The sequence below is a fragment of the Lipotes vexillifer genome, unplaced genomic scaffold (assembly GCF_000442215.2).
Source record: "Lipotes vexillifer unplaced genomic scaffold, Lipotes_vexillifer_v1.1 scaffold1092, whole genome shotgun sequence".
NCBI classification, from domain to species: domain Eukaryota; kingdom Metazoa; phylum Chordata; class Mammalia; order Artiodactyla; family Lipotidae; genus Lipotes; species Lipotes vexillifer.
This window is the reverse complement of record NW_006777748.1, coordinates 268,601-271,952: the sequence shown is the minus strand read 5'-3', so window position 1 is coordinate 271,952 and position 3,352 is coordinate 268,601.

The following is a 3,352-nucleotide window of genomic DNA, read 5'->3' as shown; positions in this document are numbered from 1 at the left end:
TCACAGGACTCAAGAATCCAGTTTACCTACTCGGTTACTGGTTTATTACAAAGAATATTAAAGGATATGAATGAAGAGCCAGAGGAAGAGATACATAAGGCGAGGTCTGGAAGGGTCTGGAGCACAAGAGCTTCTGTCCCTGTGGAGTTTGGGGTGCACCACCCTCCTGGCACATGAGTTCATTCTTGTTCACCAACCTGGAAGCTCTCTGAACCCTGTAATTCTGGGATGTTTATGAAGGCTTCATTGCATGGGCAGAATTGATGGAATCATTGACTTTGTGATTGATTCAACCTCCAGCCCTCTCCAGAGGAATTGGGGGTTGGGATGGAAAGTTCTAACCCTCTCATCCTGGTTGGTTCCCCTGGCAACCACCCCCATCCTTAGGGGCTTTTCAAAAGTCACCTCATTCACATAAAATCAGGTGTGGTTGAAAGGGGCTTCTCACGAATAGCCAAAGACACCCCGTTCACCTTTTTCCACTATTTCAGAAACCGAGGACAGGAGACCAAATATTATCAGTATAACAAAAGATTCTCTCATTGTGCTTGTCGCTTAGGAAATTCCAGGGGTTTGGGCTGCTGTGAGGCAGGAAGCATGGATGAAGACCAATATATATATATGTTTATTATAAATCACACTGTCACAGAGGGGAAGACATGAGGGGATTGGAGGAGAGGAATGACATAATCTGGTTTATCTTTCAGCAGAATTACTCTGGCAATTGCTTTGATATTAGACTATAGTGAGGACAAGGGTAGAAACGGGGAAACCAGTTAAGGGACTAGGACAATATGCTTGGTGAAAAATGACCGTAGTGGTAGCAGGAGTTGGGGGTGGTGAGACTGGTCAGGTTCTAGATCTATGTTGAAGGTGGGACTGATAGGCACAGAGTGGGAGCTGGCTAACTGGAAGGATGGAGTTGCCATGAACTGGGATGGAGAAGACTAGGACACGAATAGCTTTGGGGGGAAGATCATAAGCTTACTTTTGGACATGATATCTCAGATGTAACTCTTAGCCATCCATCTAGGCTGTTAAGTTGGTAGTTGGTCATGTGAGTCTTTAGAGAAGGAACAGTAATTTACCCTGTACTCTTCTGAGTTCTTGGCTGAGACAAACCCGGTTATAAAAGATTAACAAGAGGAAAACCAAACAAGTTTATTAACATGCATGTCTCATGTGTACCTAGGAGTTACCCAGGAAAAATGAGTAAAACTCCAAGATGGCCCAAGCCACCGCTTTAAATACCATCTTCAGCTGAATACAAAAGAAAGATGTAGGGTGGAGGGAGGCCGGTTATGGGAGGTTACCAAGAAGTCCAGTAAAAAAGGGTAAGGTCTGTTATGCAGATTTAAAGGGGTGTCTTCTCCTTTGGTAAGATTCTTTTGTGAGTTAGAGTCATCTTTCTGGTAGGACAGGAAGACACAAATGGAGAGTTCCTTTATAAATGTAAATTTCTCTTACAAAGGGGTAACTAATACTCTGTTTCCAGGGCTTCACCTGTGTCTGCAGTTCCTCAAAAATAATTAGCTCAAAATAATCCTTATGCTAAAGGGGAATATTTCGGGGTGCCATATTCTGCTACCTTTAAAGCCTAAAGTTCAGAAGAGAGGCCCAGGATGGCTGTACCATTGTGGGGGTAATTGGCACAAAGATGGATCTAGAGCTGGGAAACTTGGTCAGATCACCCAGGCAGAGAGTGAAAAGAAGTGTGTGAGCCTTGGGGCACATCAAAGTTGTGTGCTCTTTGAAGAGGAAAAAGGTGGAAGCAATATTTTCCTTAGTTAAAATTGAGCAGTACACCATAGTGAAAGTTTGGTGCACTTAATGCCACTTTCTTTGACTAATTCATGAATGAGCATTTGTTAGGATAGATTATTCTAGGATTTAGTGAGACGTGTCATTGCATTCTATTAATAAATATTCATGGATCTATTTTCTATAAGTTAACATGTTAATTTTGTATCTAATTTGTTTGAAAAAACCCCTGTAATTGCTGTTTTTCCAAGACTGTATTTTATGCATAATAACTAAGCTATTATTCAGAAATCAAATTGTTAAACCTGTAAATAAGGACTGTGTAGGAACCACTTAGTTTGTTGTGATGTTGGTTTCCATTCTAGGCAGAGGGGTTGTTATCTGAAATTAGACACATTTGGAATTTGATGGGAAGCTGAAGAATGAACTTCCATGTTGCACTTAGATTCTGAATGAGCCAGAACTTTCTAAATCAGTCATTCAAAAAGTTAGGACCAGTTAGGGATAGTAGAGCCATAGACCTGTTCTCACCAGGGATGGAGGGTAAGATTCTGTCACTTCAGGCTTGTGGCTTTTTGTTTTATTTGGTTTTTGTTGGCCGTGCCATGTGGCTTGCGGGATCATAGTTCCCCAACTGGGGATTGAACCAGCACCCTCGGCAGTGAGAGTGTGGGGTCCTAACCACTGGACCATCAGGGAATTCCCAGGCTTGTGATTTTTAGATTAACCTTCGCAACTTGAAGGTTCGTATTAGGGGACTTACTGTACTTACAATCTTTGAGCCTCAGCTTCCATATCTTCAGAACAAGAAAGGTAGATAACCTGAGAAGAAAGTGTGTGTGTATTAAGACGTATATCTTGACTAAGCACATAGGACAAGTTAAGTGTTCAATTGTTTTGCTTTGGTTTTTTTTTTGGCTGCGTTGGGTCTTTGTTGCTGCGTGAGGGCTTTCTCTAGCTGCGGCCAGCGGGGACTACTCTTCGTTGCGGTGCCCGGGCTTCTCATTGCGGTGGCTTCTCTTGTTGCGGAGCAAGGGCTCTAGGCATGCGGCTTCAGTAGTTGCAGCACGCGGGCTCAGAAGTTGTGGCTCGCAGGCTTAGTTGCTCCGCAGCACGTGGGGGATCTTCTGGGACCAGGGCTCGAACCCGTGTCCCCTGCATTGGCGGGTGGATTCTTAACCACTGCACCACCAGGGAAGCCCGCATTCAATTGTTAAAAAACAAAATTCAACCCAGTAGATTTGAAGATCTAATTGGTTTAATTAGGTGATTCATGAATTGGGCAGCATTCTGTCTAGCAATTAGAAGGGTGCTCCAAGGGGGTTGTACAAAATGGGAGGTTTCTATAGGAAAAAGAGCTATTAGTGAAAGAGAAGAAAGCATTGCTTTTAGGCTAGGGCTTATCTTTTGGGGGAAAGGGAAAGGCCGGGGTTTTATCATGCAGATTGCCTCTTCTTCCTCTGGGGACGGAATGGAGAGCCCCCCACACCCCCGTGACAGATTATCTTCTTGGTGCTGACCAGAAAATTCCAGACTGGTTGATTAGGATTACATTTCTGGGGAAGGTTGAAACTGCAATTAAGTCAAGTAT